Source organism: Salmo salar, chromosome 27 (assembly GCF_965601325.2).
Source record: "Salmo salar chromosome 27, fSalSal1, whole genome shotgun sequence".
Classification (NCBI taxonomy): domain Eukaryota; kingdom Metazoa; phylum Chordata; class Actinopteri; order Salmoniformes; family Salmonidae; genus Salmo; species Salmo salar.
This window is the reverse complement of record NC_138317.1, coordinates 39,870,530-39,897,640: the sequence shown is the minus strand read 5'-3', so window position 1 is coordinate 39,897,640 and position 27,111 is coordinate 39,870,530. Positions and strand designations below refer to the sequence as shown.

Sequence of the window (27,111 nt, the reverse complement as noted above, 5' to 3'; positions counted from 1 at the left end):
TACACGAAAACCGCTAGCAAACTTACCAAAACCACTCAGCTCTTTCCTGATTTGATCATCCGTAATAAACGGAGGCAAATTAGCAACTACCACCCTGGTCGAAGGGGTAGAGAGAGGTGAAACTGTCACCAACACATCCCTTACAAATATTCCTCTAGCAATTAGCCTACCAACCAAATGTTCTCTTTTCATGAACACAACCAGAGCTTTTGTCACGACTATCAAGGTAGCAGGAAACAGGTGAGTCAGGCGCAGGAGACTAGAGGTCCGTAGAGTATAAGTTTAATAAAGTCCAGAGTGAATACAGCGACTAGGCAGGGTGCAAACCACAAACAAGAGGGAGAACAGCTCCAAACTCCAAATACACGGGGCGCAACCCGGCAACCCTAAGGCCTATCAAAATTAGTCGCGTACATAAATACAAAGAAAAAATAATCCATCCCATTAACCTTGACGTAACACAAAACAATCCCTCACAAATCCCAAACAAAAAACGGACAAACTAAATACCCCCCACTAATTACAAACAAGGAACAGGTGCGTACTAAACAGACATAACCAACAGACACATGAAACATGGATCGGTGGCAGCTAGTAGGCCGGCGACGACGACCGCCGAGCGCCGCCCGACCGGGGAGCAGCGCCACCTTCTGTGGACGTTGTGACAGCTTTGTTCATTCTAGAAGTAGAATGTATAAATTCAGCTCCTACCTGTTCACCGACCGCGAGCAGAACCTCCTCCACCTTAACTCCATTCTCAGGAACACACCTGAATCCATGCCGTATCGACAGCGTCTCCTCCGCGCTAGGCTGAGAAGCCATCGTGCACACCACACCTTCCAAACCCCAGGAAACTTACTCTGTCCTCTTCCACCCTAACTTTGAAAAAGCTGTGGATAAAAGTGCATTAACCCTCCACCATAGAAAATAACATGTAAAGAAAAGAATCAAGAAAGTTAGTTAAGACTGAGCCCTCCACACAGAGAGAGAGAGAGAGAGAGAGTGAGAGAGAGTGAGAGAGAGTGAGAGTGAGAGAGAGTGAGAGAGAGTGAGAGTGAGAGAGAGACAGAGACAGAGACAGAGACAGAGACAGAGACAGACAGACAGACAGACAGACAGACAGACAGACAGACAGACAGACAGACAGACAGACAGACAGACAGACAGACAGACAGACAGACAGACAGACAGACAGACAGACAGACAGACAGACAGACAGACAGACAGACAGACAGACAGACAGACAGACAGACAGAGAATCATCCCAGGAAAGAGGAAAAACAGTGTTCAAAAACCAACCAAAATACAAAAACAACAGTGAAGAGAACACATTCATATCTATCTGGATTCCGGCTATCGGATAGGATTAAATGCATAGAAATACAATGATTAGAACAGGTGGTCCCCATTCAAGTCAATGATATGTTTGTTCTATTCATTCTATTTCTATGCATTATATCCTATCCGATAGACAAAGTCCAGATAACTTTGGAAAAACTGGGCACTGGGAACCTTTATAACCCTAAAATCATCTTTCAGACCATGTCTCTGGGACGATGACACTGTTTTACACTAGCTATTACAGAGGAATGGTTTGGGGTGGGGCATGAAGATATGCTGGGTTATGTTCTCTGGCATATTTTTACTGGTGAAATTAAGCCTTATTGCGCAGACAGACCGACACAGAGGAGGTAAAAGCAGAGCGCATTTAGGAACAACAAATGAAATCTTTCCGGCATTATAGTTTATTTAGCGATGCATTCAGAGGAAGGCCCTGAAAATGTTCAAAGACTCCAGCCACCCTGGTCACAGACTGTTCTCTCTGCTACCACACAGCAAGCAGTACCAGAGCACCAAGTCTAGGTCCAAGAGGCTTCTAAACAGCTTCTACCCCCAAGTCACAGACTGTTCTCTCTACTACCACACAGCAAGCAGTACCAGAGCGCCAAGTCTAGGTCCAAGAGGCTTCTAAACAGCTTCTACCCCCAAGTCACAGACTGTTCTCTCTACTACCACACAGCAAGCAGTACCAGAGCACCAAGTCTAGGTCCAAGAGGCTTCTAAACAGCTTCTACCCCCAAGTCACAGACTGTTCTCTCTGCTACCACACAGCAAGCAGTACTAGAGCGCCAAGTCTAGGTCCAAGAGGCTTCTAAACAGCTTCTACCCCCAAGTCACAGACTGTTCTCTCTGCTACCACACAGCAAGCAGTACCAGAGCGCCAAGTCTAGGTCCAAGAGGCTTCTAAACAGCTTCTACCCCCAAGTCATAGACTGTTCTCTCTGCTACCACACAGCAAGGAGTACCAGAGCGCCAAGTCTAGGTCCAAGAGGCTTCTAAACAGCTTCTACCCCCAAGTCACAGACTGTTCTCTCTGCTACCACACAGCAAGCAGTACCAGAGCGCCAAGTCTAGGTCCAAGAGGCTTCTAAACAGCTTCTACCCCCAAGTCACAGACTGTTCTCTCTGCTACAGCACGACAAGTCTGGGACCAACAGAACCCTGAACAGCTTCTACCCCCAAGTCATAGACTGTTCTCTCTGCTACCACACAGCAAGCAGTACCAGAGCACCAAGTCTAGGTCCAACAGAACCCTGAACAGCTTCTACCCCCAAGTCATAGACTGTTCTCTCTGCTACCACACAGCAAGCAGTACCAGAGCACCAAGTCTAGGTCCAACAGAACCCTGAACAGCTTCTACCCCCAAGTCATAGACTGTTCTCTCTGCTACCACACAGCAAGGAGTACCAGAGCACCAAGTCTAGGTCCAAGAGGCTTCTAAACAGCTTCTACCCCCAAGTCACAGACTGTTCTCTCTGCTACCACACAGCAAGGAGTACCAGAGCACCAAGTCTAGGTCCAAGAGGCTTCTAAACAGCTTCTACCCCCAAGTCACAGACTGTTCTCTCTACTACCACACAGCAAGCAGTACCAGAGCGCCAAGTCTAGGTCCAAGAGGCTTCTAAACAGCTTCTACCCCCAAGTCACAGACTGTTCTCTCTGCTACAGCACGACAAGTCTGGGACCAACAGAACCCTGAACAGCTTCTACCCCCAAGTCATAGACTGTTCTCTCTGCTACCACACAGCAAGCAGTACCAGAGCACCGAGTCTAGGTCCAACAGAACCCTGAACAGCTTCTACCCCCAAGTCATAGACTGTTCTCTCTGCTACCACACAGCAAGCAGTACCAGAGCACCAAGTCTAGGTCCAACAGAACCCTGAACAGCTTCTACCCCCAAGTCATAGACTGTTCTCTCTGCTACCACACAGCAAGGAGTACCAGAGCACCAAGTCTAGGTCCAAGAGGCTTCTAAACAGCTTCTACCCCCAAGTCACAGACTGTTCTCTCTGCTACCACACAGCAAGGAGTACCAGAGCACCAAGTCTAGGTCCAAGAGGCTTCTAAACAGCTTCTACCCCCAAGTCATAGACTGTTCTCTCTACTACCACACAGCAAGCAGTACCAGAGCGCCAAGTCTAGGTCCAAGAGGCTTCTAAACAGCTTCTACCCCCAAGTCACAGACTGTTCTCTCTGCTACAGCACGACAAGTCTGGGACCAACAGAACCCTGAACAGCTTCTACCCCCAAGTCATAGACTGTTCTCTCTGCTACAGCACGACAAGTCTGGGACCAACAGAACCCTGAACAGCTTCTACCCCCAAGTCATAGACTGTTCTCTCTGCTACAGCACGACAAGTCTGGGACCAACAGAACCCTGAACAGCTTCTACCCCCAAGCCATAAAACTGATAAATAGTTAGTTCAATAGCTACCCGGACTCTCTGCATTGACCCTTTTTGCACCAACTCTTTTGACTCGTCACATACACTGCTGTTACTGTCTATTATCTATCCTTTACCCCTACCTACAGTATACTGCTGCTACTGTCTATTATCTATCCTTTACCCCTACCTACAGTATACTGCTGCTACTGTCTATTATCTATCCTTTACCCCTACCTACAGTATACTGCTGTTACTGTCTATTATATATCCTTTACCCCTACCTACAGTATACTGCTGTTACTGTCTATTATCTATCCTTTACCCCGACCTACAGTATACTGCTGTTACTGTCTATTATCTATCCTTTACCCCTACCTACAGTATACTGCTGTTACTGTCTATTATCTATCCTTTACCCCTACCTACATTATACTGCTGTTACTGTCTATTATCTATCCTTTACCTCTACCTACAGTATACTGCTGTTACTGTCTATTATCTATCCTTTACCCCTACCTACAGTATACTGCTGTTACTGTCTATTATCTATCCTTTACCCCTACCTACAGTATACTGCTGTTACTGTCTATTATCTATCCTTTACCCCTACCTACAGTATACTGCTGTTACTGTCTATTATCTATCCTTTACCCCTACCTACAGTATACTGCTGTTACTGTCTATTATCTATCCTTTACCCCTACCTACAGTATACTGCTGTTACTGTCTATTATCTATCCTTTACCCCTACCTACAGTATACTGCTGTTACTGTCTATTATCTATCCTTTACCCCTACCTACAGTATACTGCTGTTACTGTCTATTATCTATCCTTTACCCCTACCTACAGTATACTGCTGTTACTGTCTATTATCTATCCTTTACCCCTACCTACAGTATACTGCTGTTACTGTCTATTATCTATCCTTTACCCCTACCTACAGTATACTGCTGTTACTGTCTATTATCTATCCTTTACCCCTACCTACAGTATACTGCTGTTACTGTCTATTATCTATCCTTTACCCCTACCTACAGTATACTGCTGTTACTGTCTATTATCTATCCTTTACCCCTACCTACAGTATACTGCTGTTACTGTCTATTATCTATCCTTTACCCCTACCTACAGTATACTGCTGTTACTGTCTATTATCTATCCTTTACCCCTACCTACAGTATACTGCTGTTACTGTCTATTATCTATCCTTTACCCCTACCTACAGTATACTGCTGTTACTGTCTATTATCTATCCTTTACCCCTACCTACAGTATACTGCTGTTACTGTCTATTATCTATCCTTTACCCCTACCTACAGTATACTGCTGTTACTGTCTATTATCTATCCTGTTGTCTAGTCACTAACCCTACCTACAGTATACTGCTGTTACTGTCTATTATCTATCCTTTACCCCTACCTACAGTATACTGCTGTTACTGTCTATTATCTATCCTTTACCCCTACCTACAGTATACTGCTGTTACTGTCTATTATCTATCCTTTACCCCTATCTACAGTATACTGCTGTTACTGTCTATCATCTATCCTTTACCCCTACCTACAGTATACTGCTGTTACTGTCTATTATCTATCCTGTTGTCTAGTCACTTTACCCCTACCTACAGTATACTGCTGTTACTGTCTATTATCTATCCTTTACCCCTACCTACAGTATACTGCTGTTACTGTCTATTATCTATCCTGTTGTCTAGTCACTTTACCCCTACCTACAGTATACTGCTGTTACTGTCTATTATCTATCCTTTACCCCTACCTACAGTATACTGCTGTTACTGTCTATTATCTATCCTTTACCCCTACCTACAGTATACTGCTGTTACTGTCTATTATCTATCCTGTTGTCTAGTCACTTTACCCCTACCTACAGTATACTGCTGTTACTGTCTATTATCTATCCTTTACCCCTACCTACAGTATACTGCTGTTACTGTGTATTATCTATCCTTTACCCCTACCTACAGTATACTGCTGTTACTGTCTATTATCTATCCTTTACCCCTACCTACAGTATACTGCTGTTACTGTCTATTATCTATCCTTTATCCCTACCTACAGTATACTGCTGTTACTGTCTATTATATATCCTTTACCCCTACCTACAGTATACTGCTGTTACTGTCTATTATCTATCCTTTATCCCTACCTACAGTATACTGCTGTTACTGTCTATTATCTATCCTTTACCCCTATCTACAGTATACTGCTGTTACTGTCTATCATCTATCCTTTACCCCTACCTACAGTATACTGCTGTTACTGTCTATTATCTATCCTTTACCCCTACCTACAGTATACTGCTGTTACTGTCTATTATCTATCCTTTACCCCTACCTACAGTATACTGCTGTTATTGTCTATTATATATCCTTTACCTCTACCTACAGTATACTGCTGTTACTGTCTATTATCTATCCTTTACCCCTACCTACAGTCTACTGCTGTTACTGTCTATTATATATCCTTTACCCCTACCTACAGTATACTGCTGTTACTGTCTATTATCTATCCTGTTGCCTAGTCACTTTACCCCTACCTACAGTATACTGCTGTTACTGTCTATTATCTATCCTTTACCCCTACCTACAGTATACTGCTGTTACTGTCTATTATCTATCCTTTACCCCTACCTACAGTATACTGCTGTTACTGTCTATTATCTATCCTTTACCCCTACCTACAGTATACTGATGTTACTGTCTATTATCTATCCTTTACCCCTACCTACAGTATACTGCTGTTACTGTCTATTATCTATCCTGTTGTCTAGTCACTAACCCTACCTACAGTATACTGCTGTTACTGTCTATTATCTATCCTTTACCCCTACCTACAGTATACTGCTGTTACTGTCTATTATCTATCCTTTACCCCTACCTACAGTATACTGCTGTTACTGTCTATTATCTATCCTTTACCCCTATCTACAGTATACTGCTGTTACTGTCTATCATCTATCCTTTACCCCTACCTACAGTATACTGCTGTTACTGTCTATTATCTATCCTGTTGTCTAGTCACTTTACCCCTACCTACAGTATACTGCTGTTACTGTCTATTATCTATCCTTTACCCCTACCTACAGTATACTGCTGTTACTGTCTATTATCTATCCTGTTGCCTAGTCACTTTACCCCTACCTATATGTACATATCTACCTCAATTACCTCGTACCCCTGCACATCAACTCTGTACTGGTACCCCGTGTATATAGTGAAGTTATCATTACTCATTGTGTATTTATTCCTCATGTTATAATTTTCTATTAGTTTTAAAACATTTCTCTCTACACCTGTTGTTTATGAAGCATGTGACAAATAAAACTAGATTTAGAAAACACACACACACACACCACACACACACACACACACACACACACACACACACACACACACACACACACACACACACACACGCACACACACAAACAATTTCTGGAGTCATGCCTATCAGCATGAGGATAGAAAAGAGCAGAAATAAATTGAGGTTTGAGTTTAGAAAGCACATTATATAAAGTACATCATAATCTGACCTTGTGTATCCTCTTTTATTTTGTTGTTATATTAGGAGGTTATCTAAGGGTATTTTCCAGTCACGCTTGTTTTAAGTGGGTAGTTGGAACACCAGATGAAATAGTAAAACAGTAGCCGCTGCAATGTCTAATCTGGTGCGCAAAAAGACAAGTGAAAGTTGTGGGAATATAAATGTGTTCCAGTTTACGCACGCACGGTTACACGTACCGCCCTTCAAGTATGTTAACATCCTATTTCATCTGTATCTGTATCACCACCTTCAAAACGTCTCTACAATGTTGTCTAGACAAAAGGCCATAAGACTCTTATGAAGGAAAGATACAGAAAAGACTTACCAGAGTTGTGGAGTAGTTCACTGTGCTTACAGAAGAGTGGGAGATGAAGACAGGAGGGGAAGGGAGGAGAGGAGAAGAGAGTCAGGAAATGGGAGGAGAGGGGGGGAGGAGGAGGAGAGGAGAGGAGAAGAGGAGAGGAGGAGAGATGGAGGAGAGATGGAGGAGAGGAGAGGGGAGGAGGAGAGGAGAGGGGAGAGGGGAAGAGGAGGGGGAGAGGGGAGAGGAGAGAGGAGGAAAGGAGAAGAGGAGAGACAGGAGGTGAGTCAGAAGAAGAGACAGACTAATTAGTAGAGCCTGAAGGGTTGCACTGATCTCCTCCATCCTCAACACTACTATTAAAACACTGCTGATTAGTATGAGGTTGGGGTACCGTAGAGGTGATTGATTGCACACCAGTTCAAAAGTCATTTTGCTTTGTTTTGTGTCACGTCAGCACAACCCTGAGTTGTCCGTTCCTTTGTTCATATTCCGGTGCCCATTCTCAGATGGTGTACGATGATGAGACCGTAGTGTTGGAAGAGTGAGAGAAAGTGGAATTCAGATTTATTTAGAAGGTGTGATGCTTGTTAGTGACAGTTCTTCCACCACTTATCACAGGTTTGAAGTAGGCTACTATTCACAGACACTACAGGAAATACAGTGGGTACATGATGCTTATAACAGTAGATACGGCTGTAATATTATTGTTGTAAAGGGGTTTATAACCAGCTTGTCAGAATATATACTTTATTGTCCATTTGGTTAGAACCATATTTATCTTCTGCCTTTCACAACACCCTAAGATGTACACCCTCACGCCCTCACATTGGTAGGGTGGGTATTGTATGGTCAGGGTGGTAGGGTGGGAATTGTATTGTATGGTCAGGGTGGTAGGGTGGGTATTGTATTGTATGGTCAGGGTGGTAGGGTGGGTATTGTATTGTCGGGGTGGTAGGGTGGGTATTGTATTGTCAGGGTGGTAGTGTGGGTATTGTATTGTATGGTCAGGGTGGTAGGGTGGGTATTGTATTGTATTGTCAGGGTGGTAGGGTGGGTATTGTATTGTCAGGGTGGTAGGGTGGGTATTGTATTGTCAGGGTGGTAGGGTGGGTATTGTATTGTGCAGGGTGGTAGGGTGGGTATTGTATTGTCAGGGTGGTAGGGTGGGTACTGTATTGTATGGTCAGGGTGGTAGGGTGGGTATTGTATTGTATGGTCAGGGTGGTAGGGTGGGTACTGTATTGTATGGTCAGGGTGGTAGGGTGGGTATTGTATTGTCAGGGTGGTAGGGTGGGTACTGTATGGGCAGGGTGGTAGGGTGGGTATTGTATTGTCAGGGTGGTAGGGTGGGTATTGTATGGTCAGGGTGGTAGGGTGGGTATTGTATTGTATGGTCAGGGTGGTAGGGTGGGTATTGTATTGTGCAGGGTGGTAGGGTGGGTATTGTATTGTCAGGGTGGTAGGGTGGGTATTGTATTGTCAGGGTGGTAGGGTGGGTATTGTATGGTCAGGGTGGTAGGGTGGGTATTATATTGTATGGTCAGGGTGGTAGGGTGGGTATTGTATTGTCAGGGTGGTAGGGTGGGTATTGTATTGTATGGTCAGTGTGGTAGGGTGGGTATTGTATTGTCAGGGTGGTAGGGTGGGTATTGTATTGTCAGGGTGGTAGGGTGGGTATTGTATGGTCAGGGTGGTAGGGTGGGTATTATATTGTATGGTCAGGGTGGTAGGGTGGATATTGTATGGTCAGGGTGGTAGGGTGGGTATTGTATTGTCAGGGTGGTAGGGTGGGTATTGTATTGTATGGTCAGGGTGGTAGGGTGGGTATTGTATTGTCAGGATAGTAGGGTGGGTATTGTATGGTCAGGGTGGTAGGGTGGGTATTGTATTGTATTGTCAGGGTGGTAGGGTGGGTATTGTATGGTCAGGGTGGTAGGGTGGGTATTGTATTGTCAGGGTGGTAGGGTGGGTATTGTATTGTCAGGGTGGTAGGGTGGGTATTGTATGGGCAGGGTGGTAGGGTGGGTATTGTATTGTATTGGCAGGGTGGTAGGGTGGGTATTGTATTGTATTGTCCGGGTGGTAGGGTGGGTATTGTATGGTCAGGGTGGTAGGGTGGGTATTGTATGGTCAGGGTGGTAGGGTGGGTATTGTATGGTCAGGGTGGTAGGGTGGGTATTGTATTGTCAGGGTGGTAGGGTGGGTATTGTATTGTATGGTCAGGGTGGTAGGGTGGGTATTGTATTGTCAGGGTGGTAGGGTGGGTATTGTATTTTATTGTCAGGGTGGTAGGGTGGGTATTATATTGTCAGGATGGTAGGGTGGGTATTATATTGTATTGTCAGGATGGTAGGGTGGGTATTGTATTGTCAGGGTGGTAGGGTGGGTATTGTATTGTCAGGGTGGTAGGGTGGGTATTGTATTGTCAGGGTGGTAGGGTGGGTATTGTATTGTCAGGATGGTAGGGTGGGTGTTGTATTGTCAGGGTGGTAGGGTGGGTATTGTATTGTCAGGGTGGTAGGGTGGGTATTGTATTGTGTTGTCAGGGTGGTAGGGTGGGTATTATATTGTATTGTCAGGGTGGTAGGGTGGGTATTGTATTGTATGGTCAGGGTGGTAGGGTGGGTATTGTATTGTCAGGGTGGTAGGGTGGGTACTGTATGGGCAGGGTGGTAGGGTGGGTATTGTATTGTCAGGGTGGTAGGGTGGGTATTGTATTGTCAGGGTGGTAGGGTGGGTATTGTATTGTCAGGGTGGTAGGGTGGGCATTGTATGGTCAGGGTGGTAGGGTGGGTATTATATTGTGTTGTCAGGGTGGTAGGGTGGGTATTGTATTGTCAGGGTGGTAGGGTGGGTATTGTATTGTATGGTCAGGGTGGTAGGGTGGGTACTGTATTGTCAGGATAGTAGGGTGGGTATTGTATGGTCAGGGTGGTAGGGTGGGTATTGTATTGTATTGTCAGGGTGGTAGGGTGGGTATTGTATGGTCAGGGTGGGTATTGTATTGTCAGGGTGGTAGGGTGGGTATTGTATTGTCAGGGTGGTAGGGTGGGTATTGTATGGGCAGGGTGGTAGGGTGGGTATTGTATTGTATTGTCCGGGTGGTAGGGTGGGTATTGTACGGTCAGGGTGGTATGGTGGGTATTGTATTGTCAGGGTGGTAGGGTGGGTATTGTACGGTCAGGGTGGTATGGTGGGTATTGTATTGTCAGGGTGGTAGGGTGGGTATTGTATGGTCAGGGTGGTAGGGTGGGTATTGTATGGTCAGGGTGGTAGGGTGGGTATTGTATTGTCAGGGTGGTAGGGTGGGTATTGTATTGTATGGTCAGGATGGTAGGGTGGGTATTGTATTGTCAGGGTGGTAGGGTGGGTATTGTATTGTCAGGGTGGTAGGGTGGGTATTGTATTTTATTGTCAGGGTGGTAGGGTGGGTATTATATTGTCAGGGTGGTAGGGTGGGTATTATATTGTATTGTCAGGGTGTTAGGGTGGGTATTATATTGTATTGTCAGGGTGGTAGGGTGGGTATTGTATGGGCAGGGTGGTAGGGTGGGTACTGTATGGGCAGGGTGGTAGGGTGGGTACTGTATGGGCAGGGTGGTAGGGTGGGTATTGTATGGGCAGGGTGGTAGGGTGGGTATTGTATTGTATTGTCAGGGTGGTAGGGTGGGTATTATATTGTATTGTCAGGGTGGTAGGGTGGGTATTGTATTGTCAGGGTGGTAGGGTGGGTATTGTATGGTCAGGGTGGTAGGGTGGGTACTGTATGGGCAGGGTGGTAGGGTGGGTACTGTATGGGCAGGGTGGTAGGGTGGGTATTGTATTGTCAGGGTGGTAGGGTGGGTACTGTATGGGCAGGGTGGTAGGGTGGGTACTGTATGGGCAGGGTGGTAGGGTGGGTATTGTATTGTATTGTCAGGGTGGTAGGGTGGGTATTGTATTGTCAGGGTGGTAGGGTGGGTACTGTATGGGCAGGGTGGTAGGGTGGGTACTGTATTGTCAGGGTGGTAGGGTGGGTATTGTATTTTATTGTCAGGGTGGAAGGGTGGGTATTCTATTGTCAGGGTGGTATTGTGGGTATTGTATTGTCAGGGTGGTAGGGTGGGTACTGTATGGGCAGGGTGGTAGGGTGGGTACTGTATGGGCAGGGTGGTAGGGTGGGTATTGTATTGTATTGTCAGGGTGGTAGGGTGGGTATTGTATTGTCAGGGTGGTAGGGTGGGTACTGTATGGGCAGGGTGGTAGGGTGGGTATTGTATTGTCAGGGTGGTAGGGTGGGTATTGTATTGTCAGGGTGGTAGGGTGGGTATTGTATGATCAGGGTGGTAGGGTGGGTATTGTATTGTCAGGGTGGTAGGGTGGGTATTGTATTGTCAGGGTGGTAGGGTGGGTATTGTATTGTATGGTCAGGGTGGTAGGGTGGGTATTGTATGGTCAGGGTGGTATGGTGGGTATTGTATTGTATGGTCAGGGTGGTAGGGTGGGTATTGTATTGTCAGGGTGGTAGGGTGGGTATTGTATTGTCAGAGTGGTAGGGTGGGTACTGTATGGGCAGGGTGGTAGGGTGGGTACTGTATTGTCAGGGTGGTAGGGTGGGTATTGTATTGTCAGGGTGGTAGGGTGGGTATTGTATTGTCAGTGTGGTAGGGTTGGTATTGTATTGTCAGGGTGGAAGGGTGGGTTTGTATTGTCAGGGTGGTAGGGTGGGTATTGTATTGTCAGGGTGGTAGGGTGGGTACTGTATGGGCAGGGTGGTAGGGTGGGTATTGTATTGTCAGGGTGGTAGGGTGGGTATTGTATTGTATTGTCAGGGTGGTAGGGTGGGTGTTGTATTGTCAGGGTGGTAGGGTGGGTACTGTATGGGCAGGGTGGTAGGGTGGGTATTGTATTGTCAGGGTGGTGGGGGGGGGCAGGGGGTGGGTGGGACGGGCGGGTGGGGGTGGGATTGTATTGTGGTCAGGGTGGTGGGGGGGGGGCAGGGTGGTAGGGTGGGTATTGTATTGTTTTGTCAGGGTGGTAGGGTGGGTATTGTATTGTCAGGGTGGTAGGGTGGGTACTGTATGGGCAGGGTGGTAGGGTGGGTATTGTATTGTATGGTCAGGGTGGTAGGGTGGGTATTGTATTGTCAGGGTGGTAGGGTGGGTATTGTATGGTCAGGGTGGTAGGGTGGGTATTGTATTGTATTGTCAGGGTGGTAGGGTGGGTATTGTATTGGTGATAATATTGGAAGACCATATGCTCAGCTGGAGGTGACAATCACAGATGTCAATGGAGGTGGGAGGGAAAAGGGGATGGAGGGAGAGAAGAGGGGAGATGAGGGGGGAGGGATGAATGGAGAGGAGCGAGAGGATGTGGGAGGGAGAGGAGTGGGGAATGTTCTGGAAGAGTGGCAGTGACACGAGGGTAGGGCGGGAGGGGAGCCATTGTGTGTGTGTGTGTGTGTGTGTGTGTGTGTGTGTGTGTGTGTGTGTGTGTGTGTGTGTGTGTGTGTGTGTGTGTGAGGTGTGTGTGTGTGTGTGTGTGTGTGTGTGTGTGTGTGTGTGTGTGTGTGTGTGTGTGTGTGTGTGTGTGTGTGTGTGAGGTGTGTGTGTGGGTGTTAGGTGTGTGTGTGTGTGTGTGTGTGTGAGGTGTGTGTTTATGTGTGTGTGTGTGTGTGTGAGGTTCCTCCCTTCTTCTCCCCCTGCTCCCCTACTCTCTGGGGATGCCGTCTGGTTGGTGCTGTCATTTCACATCACCAGACGGTCTGGCCCACGTGCACCTGCTCCTTACATTTACATTAGAGACAGAGGGGAGGGGCAGGGCCAATGGGGAGGGTGTGACATCATGAAACTAAAGAAAAGAAAACAAATGGGTGCCAAGAATACGGTGAAGTTGCCCCTGTATGCTGATCTTGGGTCAGTGTCGCATTTCCCCCACTAATGTTTAAGGTTAGAATTGGCGGTGGGGGGGTTGGTTGGAGAAGCTGATTCTAGATCTGTACCTAGGGGAAACTTCACTCCGAAAGCGTGTTTTGGAGTCTATGCTTTGTGAGATTTCCATCCTATATTACAGTAGCTGTGACCCTGAGTTAGCACAGCAGAGCTGAATGAGGACGGCTGAGCACACAGAAACTGATCCATAGTAGCCTAGTGACCATTGTGTTTGGGACTGTCTATCCCCCCCCAGAGTACTTGGCTCAAAGTGGCTTAGATATGCCAATTACAACCGCACTGTGCCCTCAGAGACCGAATCCAGCCCCCCCCCCCCCCACGTGTGCAAATCTCTGTGGAATTTATCTCTTGTGTTTTTATTTCTAACAGTTTGTAGCAGTGGCATAGGCAGAAGGCAGGGCCAGCAAACATTTAGGTGGGCCAAAATTTAGGCACTCAAATCATCATAGAATTATTATAAAACGATCATAAAATTATCATTAAAACAAAGTCTACCCTACTGTAATCGATCTCACACAACAAACCAATTAACATGTGATTTTCACATTACAGAGCAAATAGTTTTGTAGGCCTACGTAAATCCATGACTTGCATTTAACATGGACTCACATGGACCGACACCATCATCATCATCATCATTATTATTATTATTAATTTAACCTTTATTTAACCTTAATTTAACCCTTATTTATCCTCTATTTAACCTCTATTTAACCTTTATTTAACCTTTATTTAAGTAGGCAAGTCAGTTAAGAACGAATTATTATTTACAATGACGGCCTACACCGGCCAAACCCGGACGACCCTGGGCCAATTGTGCGCTGCCCTATGGGACTCCCAATCACCTAATAAACCATAGGCCTATAGATTATGAGACTAGGACATAATGCCCTGATATAACAGTAATAACAGTAATAATGTGCAGGTCTCAGGCCTGTGCAGCTGTTGATAGCCCATCTAAACTACACCTAAACTATATCGAAACTCATTTCACACATAATAATGGAGTTAGCCTAAAGACAATATTAAATTGACAATAGTCTGATGGGTGAGAATATTATAAATTGTTACATTTTATATGAATAATCTGATGAACAGCAAAGCTTGGAATTGACACAGGCAGGGAAACAAAAAGTGACTTTTGCAAATTCTCTTACGGACTCACAAGCAGGTAAGATGTTTTGATGTCTATATTGTATCAGAAAGAGCAGATTCTGCAGTTTCCAAATCACCTATCCTTGTCAAACAACTCTCAGAAATTACCCATTGAGCTCTATTTCAAAATATCACTTTTTGGGGGGGAATTACTCCTATTTACATGCGTTCCCCACGTGCGCTCACAACACAGTAATACATTTAAATTCCAAATATTTAATTCTGTTCTTTTGAAATGCATTTTCTTAAATTCATGAATTCATTCCTTAAGACCTGCCCTTAACAAATGAATAATGAATTATCTTTGTGATGGTGTTTATTTAGTGTTTTTTCCTTTGTACATATAACTGTAACATGAACTAATTGAAAATGCTATTGTGTTCTTTGAAATACATTTTCTTTCATATTCTAATGTTACCTTCACAAACACAGCCAAATGATAATTCTTCCAATGGCATATATGAAATGTATTTATTAGACTGTTAGAATGTCGACTTTCCAAAGACACATCATTGGCCTGAGGTGGGGTCCAACGTGGCCAGGCGTGTCTAGTATTAGTCACTGGCACGGAGGCCAATCAAAGTAGATCAGATTTACATTAGGTTACACGCTGCATCAAAGGAAACGTAAATTATAGCCTGACAGTATGATAATACAGATAATAACAGGCCATAGCTTACATAGACTAGAACAGCGGTCTAAGAATAACCCATATTAATATATGTAGCCTTAGAAATAAGGTTAAGGAAATCAATAACTTGCTAACATCGGATAACATTCATATACTGGCCATCTCTGAAACTCACTTAGATAATTACTTTGATGATACAGCAGTAGCAATAGAGGGCTACACTCTTAGAAAAAAAGGTGCTATCTGGAACCTAAAAGGGTTCTTCGGCTGTCCCCATAGGAGAAACCTTTGAAGAACCCTTTTAGGTTCCAGGTAGAACCCTTTTGGGTTCCATGTAGAACCCTTTCCACAGAGTGTGTAACATCTACAGAACAGACAGGAATGCCTATGGGGGAGGTGTTGCTGAATATGTTCAGAGCCATATTCCTGTAAAGCTTAGAGGATCCCATGTCAAATATTGTTGAAGTATTGTAGTTGCAAGTTCACCTGCCTCATCTAATAACCTGCCCAGGGACTGCGGTTGAAAATTAGCCGGCTGGCTAAAACCGGCACTTTTACTGAAACGTTGATTAATGTGCACTGTCCCTGTAAAAATAAAATAAACACAAATAAATAAACTCAAATCTAAAGCCTGCTGCTATTGACCATCAAGAGCTAACAGTCATTATTTGCGAAATGTGTGTACAATGCTTGATAATGTGTGTGATGTTAACAGAACATTGACTGGTTAGCAACTAGCTGTCCTCTCAAGAGGTAGCTTCTGTGACTAATGCCCGTAAAATGACCCAGGTTATCACTCAACCAACTAGAGTCCATACCAATTGTACTGATCATATCTTATCAGATGCTGCAGAGCTTTGCTCCAAAGCAGTATCAGTTTCCATTGGCTGTAGTGACCATAACATTGTGGCAATAACAAGGAAAGACAAATTGCCAAAGGTTGAGCCGAAAGTAATTCATAAGAAATCATACAAAATGTTTTCCGGATTATTTTGTTGGTGTGATGTGTATGAGGAATTGAATCCAGATGCAGCACTGGAAGTATTTATGCAATTATTCATGACAATTGTTGAAAAGCTGTAATGTAGGCGCAGGGAGGCAGGAAACAAGTGCAGTTAGTGAGTTTAATAATAATGAACATGGAACGATACAAACAAGAGAATCGTATGACATGAAAACATAAACAATACTACTTGACGACTATTAACAGAAGAGTACTCTATAAAGGGTGAGTAATCAAGGGGGTAATGAAGTCCAGGTGTGACTGATGATGAGACGCAGGTGTAGGTAATGAGGGTTACCAGGTGTGCGTGAAAATGGGTTGCCAGGACTGGTGGTTAGTGGACCGGTGGTTAGTTAACCAGTGACGTTGAGCGCCAGAGAGTGGGAGCGGGAGTAGACGTGACAAAAGCATGCACCTGTTAAGAGACTAACAGTGAGAACTGTTAGAGCCCCCTGGATTGATGCTATTTTTATTTAACGAGGCAAGTCAGTTAGGAACAAATTCTTATTTACGATGACTGCCTACCCCAAACCAATTGTGCACTACCCTATGGGACCCCCAATCACAGCCGGAAGTGATTCAGCCTGGATTCAAACCAGGGACTGTAGTGACACCTCTTGCACTGAGATGCAGTGCCTTAGACCACTGCATTTGAGGTGCCGGTACTCAGTTCTGGTGAGTTCCTACCAAAGTCATGTAGGCCTAATGTGTTTAGGTAAAAATACAAATAATCTCCTGTTTGGAATGCTGACAAGTGGAGCATGAAAAATCTGATTGGGCCCACCCAGGCCCAGCTGTGCCTACGCTCCTGATTTGTAGAACTGGAAGAAGAGCACTACAAGCATTCTGGTGATTTAGCTTTAGCAAACCTTCCACCGAGTTAGAATGCCTTTTTTTTGTAGCTGTCTCCGTCCTTTAAAAGGATGTTACTCATTATTTATTACGTGTGATGGATGAAAGGTGCAGGGACGGTCTGTGAGAGACTGATTCACCACATCCTTTTTGTAATGGTGGAAAAATCAGTTGTTGAGACAATGGGAACGAGTTTTATTCTATTCCAATGTGTACGCTGCTCTTTGGCATGTGTGCGGTTTCTCGAGTTATTCCAGACCAGTTCTATCATCGCCTCAGGTTGTAGATCGGCTCGGGGGGCTTGAACAATCGCTCTTTTAGCAATTATGTTATAAACATGTAAATGTCTGACATTGAATTGATTCTGGTTAATTCCCTAAACTTGTATTTAATCGAATTTAAATTAATATCTAAGTTATAGTTCAATTTACTCCTGGAAATAGATACATTGATTTTATATGCAAATGAAGAGATTTTATATATCCTTGGTTATAATGGTGCAGCCTTGGCGCTTGCCATCGAACACAAGCCTCGAACACAATGATTAGATTAGGCTGGTCCCTGCCCGTTGCCCATTGGCCACTGCTATAAATACACTTACCTCATTGCATACGGAACCCCCTCCTTTTTACTAGAACCTAAACACGTTTAAAAAAAAAAAGATAGCCCGGATAATAACACACATGGAATTGCGACTCTATTTATCCATTGCGCGAAAAGAGTAGACAACCAGCCGTTTATTTTCATTGAGGAGTATTTGTTTCTTTTCATGAAATAGAGAGAAAAAGGTAAGTGCAATGTGAAACCTTGAACACTAGCGATGGATTATGTATTGTGTGATGCGATGCTCGCGAGGAAAGAAATCTGTTGACAATTTTTTCACCTTCGGCCTCATTTTCAGACAGACCCTTTAAACACCTGCATACCGTTTATTATCGATAAGCCTCGAATACTCGAATTTAATTTCCTAAAGAACGTTGCATTCTAACCGAAACATGTTTTGTTTACCCGTTTCATTGATCAAAAGCGTTAAAATATACCCCAAATAATTTTTGCGGCTCACAACGAGAGTTAGAATCATCTAGAATAGGGCTGCTGATTTGAGGGTAATTCACACATAGGAAACAGTGTAATAAATGTGTAATGTTTTCACTGATACAAATGTTAAATAATTATACAAATGTAGCCATTCGGATAAAGTAAAGGCGACTATAGCAATCCAATAACATCGATATGAATGTACCTCCGCAATGTTATTATACTCAATGTCAAATCAAAACAAATATACTACCTGAGTTGATAAAGATATTCTCAGGTTCATATGCATTTTTTTTGTATAATCAAAGGCTAAAACATATCATAGATTTTCTTCTTGGCTAATTTGTAGGCTCAATTTAACACAAATAATTAGATCTCCCAACTCCTTCTTTTCCCGTTTGTTTCCTTTGTCTTCAACTCTCTTTTAATAACGTTTCACTGAAGCTTTTTATAGCTTTCTTTGACTAATGTATTTATTAGACATTGAATAGGCCTAGTTCCTGTTACAATGGAGCAAAGGGAAAGGGGGATACCTAGTCAGTTGTACAACCAACTGAAATGTGTCTTCCACATTTAACACAATCCCTCTGAATCAGAGAGGTGCGGGGGGCTGCCTTAATCGACATCCACGTCTTCGGCGCCCGGGGAACAGTGGGTTAACTGCCTTGTTCAGGGGCAGAACAACAGATTTTTACCTTGTCAGCTCGGGGATTCGATCTAGCAACCTTTCGGGTTACTGGCCCAACGCTCTAACCATAGAGAGACCATAAAAGTGTTCTGATTTATCAGCATCCAAATCCTGAGTCTACCCGTATTAAGAGGAACAAAACAAGCCCCGCTTAGCCAACACCAGAGAGACGTGCTATTAAGTCTATTCATATTTTAACACAATTTCATTTGTCTGTTTCACTGTACAATTAAATCACCTGGAATGTAATGTAGCAACGGTAGGAGTAGTATTATCTTATAGGAAACACTGCATTTCTCATTGTCCAAGAGACAAGTGCTCCTCCTTGCAAACACACACATCTGCTTTCTAGTGTGTGAGTGATGTAACTAGACACTAGTGTAGAGCAATTCCACAGTAACAGAATGATGCTGAGTCTCAGATTTTTTACTTTAAAATGTATGTCAAACAAAAACCAATGATTGCAAAGTTAAACAAACCATACAACTCTATGCACAAGGACTACTTTAAACAATTTCAACTGAACATTTTTACAAAAACACATTTACCTGAAGATCAATGCAGATTCAAAGTTTGGTAACAGAATGACGGTTTGTGCTGGTTAAGAGAATGTCAAGAGTGTGCAAAGCTGTCATCAAGGAAAAGTGTGGCTACTTTGAAGAATCTAAAATCTAAAATATATTTTGATTTGTTTAATAACCTGTCTTGGGTATGTGGGATGTGACCGTCCCACCTGCGGGACACACTCCCAACAGCCAGTGAAATAGCAGGGCGGCAAATTCAAAACAACCAAAATCTCATCATTCAAATTTCTGAAACATACAACTATTTTACACCATTTTAAAGATACACTTCTCCTTAATGCAACCACATTGTCCGATTTCAAAAAGGCTTTACAGCGAAAGCAAAACATTAGATTATGTTAGGACACCACCTAATCAAGAAAAGCCACAGCCATTTTCCTAGCAAGGAGAGGCGTCACAAAAACCAGAAATACAGCTAAAATGAAGCACTAACCTTTGACGATCTTCATCAGATGACACTCATAGGACATCATGTTACACAATACATGTATGTTTTGTTCGATCAAGTTCATATTTATATCCAAAAACAGCATTTTACATTGGCGTGTGATGTTTAGGAAATGTTTGCCTCCCAAAACTTCCGGTGAATGTGCACATTAATTTACAGAAATACTCATCGTAAACGTTGACAAAATATATAACAATCATTTAAAGAATTATAGATACACTACTTCTTAATGCAGCCGCTGTGTCAGATTTCAAAATAACTTTACGGAGAAAGCACATTGTTCAATATTCTGAGTACAGAGCTCAGCTATCAATGCAAGCTATACAGCTACCCGCCAAGTCATGGTATCAACAAAACTCTAAATTAGTGTTATAAATCTTTACTTACCTTTGCTGATCCTCGGCGGAATGCACTCGCAGGACTCCCACTTCCACAAGAAATGTTCATTTGTTCGATAAAGTCCATCATTTATGTCCAAATACCTCCATTTTGTTGGCGCGTCCAGAACACTATTCCAAAGGCACGATGCGGGAGCGCAAATCAATAGACGAAAAGCTCAAAAGTTCCATTATCGTTTGTAGAAACATGTCAAACGATGTTTACAATCAATCCTTAGGGTGTTTTTAACATAAATAATTGATCATATTCCAACCGGACAATAGTGTATTCATTACAGAAGAAAAGTAAAAAATGCTAGCCATGCGTGAACGCGCATGAAGTAACTACATGACCTCAGACAGTCCACTGCTTGAACCGGCTCAAAATTCACCATAGAAGCCTCAAACAACTTTCTAAAGACTGTTGACATCTAGTGGAAGTCTTAAGAAGTGCAAAATGACCCCACAGACACTGTAGTTTCCATAGGCAATGGTTTGAAAGACTACAAGTCTCAAATTTCCCACTTCCTGGTTGGATTTTTCTCAGGTTTTTGCCTGTCATATGAGTTCTGTTATACTCACAGACATCATTCAAACAGTTTTAGAAACTTCAGAGTGGTTTCTATCCAAATCTACTAATAATATGCATATTCTAGTTTCTGGGCCCGAGTAGTAGGCAGTTTAATTTGGGTACGTTTTTCATCCAGCCGTGAAAATACTGCCCCCTACCCATGAGAGGTTAATACTTTTTTGGTTACTACATGATTCCATATGTGTTATTTCATAGTGTTGATGTCTTCACTATTATTCTACAATGTAGAAAATAGTAAAAATAAAGTAAAACCCTTGAATGAGTAGGTGTGCCAACTTTTGACTGGTACTGTAGATATTTTTATGTCTGATTCACAGTGTCGGCCTCTCAAGGTGTCAGTTTCATTGACAGATGAAAGAACAGTGTGCATGGCTTGAGTCCCAAATGGCACTCTATTACCTACATAGGGAATAGGGTTCTATTTGGGATGCATATCATGTGTTATGAACCCAAACGTATCCCAGGGGTAGCAGACGCTCTAGCTCGGCCTATCATACTGGGACATGTTTTACTGCTTATGGATGTGACATTCCTCACTAGCAGAAAACTCTCTCCCGACATCGTGTCCCGGTGCGTGGGTGACATTAGTATGGAGAAGCTGTTAAACTGAACTTGTAGGCATCCCAAATGGCACCCTCTTCCCAACATACTGTAGTACAATGGCACCCTATTCCCTACATACTGTAGTACAATGGCACCATATTCCCTACATACTGTAGTACAATGGCACCCTATTCCCTACATACTGTAGTACAATGGCACCCTATTCCCTACATACTGTAGTACAATGGCACCCTCTTCCCAACATACTGTAGTACAATGGCACCCTATTCCCTACATACTGTAGTACAATGGCACCCTTTTCCCTACATACTGTAATACAATGGCACCCTATTCCCTACATACTGTAGTACAATGGCACCCTATTCCCTACATACTGTAATACAATGGCACCCTATTCCCTACATACTGTAGTACAATGGCACCCTATTCCCTACATACTGTAGTACAATGGCACCCTATTTCTATGGGTTTCCCTATGAGCCCTGGTCAAAAGTAATGCACTATATTATAGGGAATAGGGTGCGATTTGGGATGCAGAATTAGAATGTTTTGGTTGGTTCACCACCAGTCACCATGTTTTGGTTGGTTTATCACCAGTCACCATGTTTTGGTTGTTTTATCACCAGTCACCATGTTTTGGTTGGTTTATCACCAGTCACCATGTTTTGGTTGGTTCACCACCAGTCACCATGTTTTGGTTGGTTTATCACCAGTCACCATGTTTTGGTTGGTTCACCACCAGTCACCATGTTTTGGTTGGTTTATCACCAGTCACCATGTTTTGGTTGGTTTATCACCAGTCACCATGTTTTGGTTGGTTTATCACCAGTCACCATGTTTTGGTTGGTTTATCACCAGTCACCATGTTTTGGTTGGTTTATCACCAGTCACCATGTTTTGGTTGGTTCACCACCAGTCACCATGTTTTGGTTGGTTCACCACCAGTCACCATGTTTTGGTTGGTTCACCACCAGTCACCATGTTTTGGTTGGTTTATCACCAGTCACCATGTTTTGGTTGGTTTATCACCAGTCACCATGTTTTGGTTGGTTTATCACCAGTCACCATGTTTTGGTTGGTTTATCACCAGTCACCATGTTTTGGTTGGTTTATCACCAGTCACCATGTTTTGGTTGGTTTATCACCAGTCACCATGTTTTGGTTGGTTTATCACCAGTCACCATGTTTTGGTTGGTTCACCACCAGTCACCATGTTTTGGTTGGTTTATCACCAGTCACCATGTTTTGGTTGTTTTATCACCAGTCACCATGTTTTGGTTGGTTTATCACCAGTCACCATGTTTTGGTTGGTTCACCACCAGTCACCATGTTTTGGTTGGTTTATCACCAGTCACCATGTTTTGGTTGGTTCTACTCACCAGTCACCATGTTTTGGTTGGTTTATCACCAGTCACCATGTTTTGGTTGGTTTATCACCAGTCACCATGTTTTGGTTTGGTTTATCACCAGTCACCATGTTTTGGTTGGTTCACCACCAGTCACCATGTTTTGGTTGGTTTATCACCAGTCACCATGTTTTGGTTGGTTCACCACCAGTCACCATGTTTTGGTTGGTTTATCACCAGTCACCATGTTTTGGTTGGTTTATCACCAGTCACCATGTTTTGGTTGGTTTATCACCAGTCACCATGTTTTGGTTGGTTCACCACCAGTCACCATGTTTTGGTTGGTTTATCACCAGTCACCATGTTTTGGTTGGTTTATCACCAGTCACCATGTTTTGGTTGGTTTATCACCAGTCACCATGTTTTGGTTGGTTTATCACCAGTCACCATGTTTTGGTTGGTTTATCACCAGTCACCATGTTTTTGGTTGGTTTATCACCAGTCACCATGTTTTGGTTGGTTTATCACCAGTCACCATGTTTTGGTTGGTTTATCACCAGTCACCATGTTTTGGTTGGTTTATCACCAGTCACCATGTTTTGGTTGGTTCACCACCAGTCACCATGTTTTGGTTGGTTCTTGCAAAATCTTGCCTAGTAACACTAAGGCGAACACTTCAATTCTGGGTCACAGGGAGGAAGAGAGGGAGAGATGGAGAGATGGAGAGATGAAGGATAGAGGGAGGCAAGGAGAGAGGGAAGAAGGGAGGGAGGAAGGAAGGAAGTGGAAGGATAGGGTGTGTAGAGGAGAGGCAGGGAGGGATAGAGGGAGGATAGATGGTGTCATGGGCCGGGGCACGCAGAGGAGGGAGGGAGAGAGGAGAGGCAGGGCGTGAGGGAGGGAGGAAGGGTGGGATGAAGGGTGATAGAAAGGGAGGGAGAGATGGGGGGAGGGAGTGGAAGGCCAGGGTGTGTAGAGGAGAGGCAGGGAGGGATAGAGGGAGGATAGATGGTGTCATGGGCCGGGGCACGCAGAGGAGGGAGGGAGAGAGGAGAGGCAGGGCGTGAGGGAGGGAGGAAGGGTGGGATGAAGGGTGATAGAAAGGGAGGGAGAGATGGGGGGAGGGAGTGGAAGGCCAGGGTGTGTAGAGGAGAGGCAGGGAGGGATAGAGGGAGGATAGACAGTGTGATGGGCCAGGGCACGCAGAGGAGGGAGGGAGAGACGAGAGGCAGGGCGTGAGGGTGGGATGAAGGGTGATAGAGAGGGAGGGAGAGAGGGAGTGGAAGGCCAGGGTGACTGATAGATAGATGGTGGCTTATGGCGGGGCGTGTAAAGGAGGAAGGGAGAGAGGAGAGGCAGGGAGGGATGGAGAGAGGGAGGAAGGAAGGAAGGGATAGTTGAGGAACCAGAGTGACCGATCCAGCAGCCCTCCTCATTAGCACACAAAGAGAGATCCATCTGCCCTCCACCTCAGTACACTGAGAGAGATCCATCTGCCCTCCACATCAGTACACAGAGATATCCATCTGCCCTCCTCATCAGTACACAGAGAGAGATCCATCTGCTCTCCACATCAGTACACAGAGATATCCATCTGCCCTCCTCACCAGTACACTGAGAGAGATCCATCTGCCCTCCACATCAATACACTGAGAGATATCCATCTGCCCTCCACATCAGTACACTGAGAGAGATCCATCTGCCCTCCACATCAGTACACTGAGAGATATCCATCTGCCCTCCACATCAGTACACTGAGAGATATCCATCTGCCCTCCACATCAGTACACTGAGAGATATCCATCTGCCCTCCACATCAGTACACAGAGATATCCATCTGCCCTCCTCACCAGTACACAGAGAGAGATCCATCTGCCCTCCACATCAGTACACAGAGAGAGATCCATCTTCCCTCCACATCAGTACACAGAGAGAGATCCATCTGCCCTCCACATCAGTACACTGAGAGAGATCCATCTGCCCTCCTCATTAGTACACAGAGAGAGATCCATCTGCCCTCCTCATCAGTACACAGAGATATCCATCTGCCCTCCACATCAGTACACAGAGAGATATCCATCTGCCCTCCACATCAGTACACTGAGAGATATCCATCTGCCCTCCTCATCAGTACACAGAGAGAGATCCATCTGCCCTCCACATCAGTACACAGAGATATCCATCTGCCCTCCTCACCAGTACACTGAGAGATATCCATCTGCCCTCCACATCAGTACACTGAGAGAGATCCATCTGCCCTCCACATCAGTACACAGAGATATCCATCTGCCCTCCTCACCAGTACACAGAGAGAGATCCATCTGCCCTCCACATCAGTACACAGAGAGAGATCCATCTGCCCTCCACATCAGTACACAGAGAGAGCTCCATCTGCCCTCCACATCAGTACACAGAGATATCCATCTGCCCTCCACATCAGTACACAGAGAGAGATCCATCTGCCCTCCACATCAGTACACTGAGAGAGATCCATCTGCCCTCCACAACAGTACACTGAGAGAGATCCATCTGCCCTCCTCATCAGTACACAGAGATATCCATCTGCCCTCCACATCAGTACACTGAGAGAGATCCATCTGCCCTCCTCACCAGTACACAGAGAGAGATCCATTTGCCCTCCTCATCAGTACACAGAGAGAGATCCATCTGCCCTCCTCATCAGTACACAGAGAGAGATCCATCTGCCCTCCTCATCAGTACACAGAGAGAGATCCATCTGCCCTCCACATCAGTACACAGAGAGAGATCCATCTGCCCTCCTCATCAGTACACAGAGACATCTATCTGCCCTCCTCATCAGTACACAGAGACATCTATCTGCCCTCATCAGTACACAGAGACATCTATCTGTCCTCCTCATCAGTACACAGAGACATCTATCTGCCCTCCACATCAGTACACTGAGAGAGATCCAGCTCTAATCCCACTCAGGGGCCGATTAATGTTAAAGCCGCTTTCAACCCTTAAGCTGACTTTCAGCACCCAGCGACAAGCTACCGAGCATTTAGACATGTAGATTTGCTTTAGTCTATATATGTTTTATCCTAAATGCATTTGAGTGTTTTTATGTCTCTCTTCACATACTCAGTTGTAGGTGTGGGCTCAGTTGAGAGAGAGGACCAAGAGAGAGAAACATTGTTTTTATACAACAATGTACAAGGTGTTATTTTGCAGTTTTGCTGTGTGTGTGTGTGTGTGTGTGTGTGTGTGTGTGTGTGTGTGTGTGTGTGTGTGTGTGTGTGTGTGTGTGTGTGTGTGTGTGTGTGTGTGTGTGTATTCAATCACCCGTGCTCAATCAAAGGACTAGGGATGTGTTTTGTTTAGTGTGTGTTTCATCACATATGCCCTCTGCACAGCTGGGAACTGTAAATCCCTGTCTGAGGGAAGGAAGCAGTAGGCTGTGTCCCAAATGGCACCCTATTCCTCATGTACCCTATGTAGTGCACTACTTTTGACCTTATTCCCTATGTAGTGTACAACTTATGACCAGGGTCTTTAGGGCAGTATATAGGGTCCCATTTGGGATGCAGTCGTGGTTTAATCACCTCCAGAGCGCCTCTCTACACCTGGAGCACTGGAGACAGAGCCCACGCTTCCTGTCTGGTTTCTGCCGATTCAGCAGTTCATATCAGCAGTTCCCCCTTATCTACTGTTCTGCCAGTTTTACCAGCTTCATGCAGCACCGCCACTTGGCATCAGCTCTTCCCTTCTCTCACTTCCTGGGGGGCTGCAACCTGTGATTCCTCTCTCATCACATGGATCTCTCTCTCTCTTTCTGTCTCTGTCTCTCTCCCACACTGCCAGCTGACTTCCAAAACATTGCCTTGTAAGCAGAACTCGCAGCACCCGCAGAGGTACTGCTTGTATCGGGAAAACTTTGTTGAAATAATTCTCCCCAAACTATGATACTAATCAAACACACACAGCGTGTATTAAAACAAAAGCAATTCCCTCCTGTTTAAAGACCTCTTCTCTATTTACAGACCTCTTCTCTGTTTAAAGACCTCTTCTCTATTTACAGACCTCTTTCTCAATTGAAACAGCAGCATGCTGTTTCAATTGGATACCGTGGGGGACAGAATGGTGGGAATGCGTGGGAATAAATCATGTAATCTTTATTTAAGAGAGGGAGGGGGAGAGAGATATGGAAAGAGGGAGAGAGTGAGATTTGAAGGGTGGATTAGCAGTAGTCAGTAGAGTGGTGTTACTGGTCAGGGGGAAACAGTCGTCAGTAGAGTGGTGTTACTGGTCAGGGGAAAAAGTAGTCAGTAGAGTGGTGTTACTGG

General features: G+C 44.5%; 1 protein-coding gene across 9 annotated transcripts in view; it reads left to right on the top strand.

Annotated features, from left to right (window-relative positions):
- The window catches only part of LOC106589039 (protein 4.1), a 149,022-nt gene that overhangs the window by 20,936 nt on the left and 100,975 nt on the right, over positions 1–27,111 (top strand). The window contains exon 1 of one of the 9 annotated variants that reach the window (XM_045709464.2): positions 17,801–17,955. The exons of the other annotated variants lie outside the window; for them this stretch is intronic. The gene's annotated coding sequence lies outside the window, so the exon portion shown is untranslated. Of the gene's footprint in view, positions 1–17,800; positions 17,956–27,111 lie in introns of those variants that run through there. 9 annotated transcript variants of the gene reach the window in all.